Here is a 483-nt window from a genome sequence, read left to right as displayed (position 1 = left end):
TCACACCTAATTCCTCACCCAGTCCAATTCGAAGGTTTCGAGGGTAAGTTCATGAATAAAACTACAGTATTAGAATGTATATCCTTCAAATGTCGATAGCAGCAGGAATTTGGTCTAATATTTAGTTGTTTCAAAATACAAGAGATACAAATATCTTTTTCTGAACAAAGCTTTTGATGTGGTTTTGACTGAACAGAGGATCTGTGAGCTCTGGAGTGAGATGGCCATCAGTTGCACCTTTGAAAAGGAAAGGTAATGATACTCTGGTTCTTTCTTCTAAATGCATTTGCAAAAGAATATTAGAAAATTATCAGAAAGGATAGGAATCTTAATGAATACAATGAAAGATTTGTTATTACTAGCACTTTTTAATATTTTATTGGTAGTATCTTTTTTTGTATGTAGTAAAACTACACTACCATTCAAACGTTTGGGGCTGGTAAGATTTTTAAACAGCATTGGGGAAAAAACATGCTTATCAAG

At 33.1% G+C, this 483-nt stretch overlaps 1 long non-coding RNA gene across 1 annotated transcript; it reads left to right on the top strand.

Moving 5' to 3' along the window:
* Positions 1 to 241, top strand: LOC107734864 (uncharacterized). The gene is made up of 2 exons (XR_001639195.1): positions 1 to 43; positions 197 to 241. It is a non-coding gene; the product is annotated as an uncharacterized LOC107734864 (long non-coding RNA).
* The last annotated feature ends 242 nt before the right edge of the window (positions 242 to 483 follow it).

This window comes from Sinocyclocheilus rhinocerous, unplaced genomic scaffold (genome assembly GCF_001515625.1).
Source record: "Sinocyclocheilus rhinocerous isolate Xijiao unplaced genomic scaffold, SAMN03320098_v1.1 C35446420, whole genome shotgun sequence".
In the NCBI taxonomy this organism is placed as follows: domain Eukaryota; kingdom Metazoa; phylum Chordata; class Actinopteri; order Cypriniformes; family Cyprinidae; genus Sinocyclocheilus; species Sinocyclocheilus rhinocerous.
Note: the sequence above shows the minus strand (reverse complement) of the source record. Positions and strands in the feature narration are given on the sequence as shown.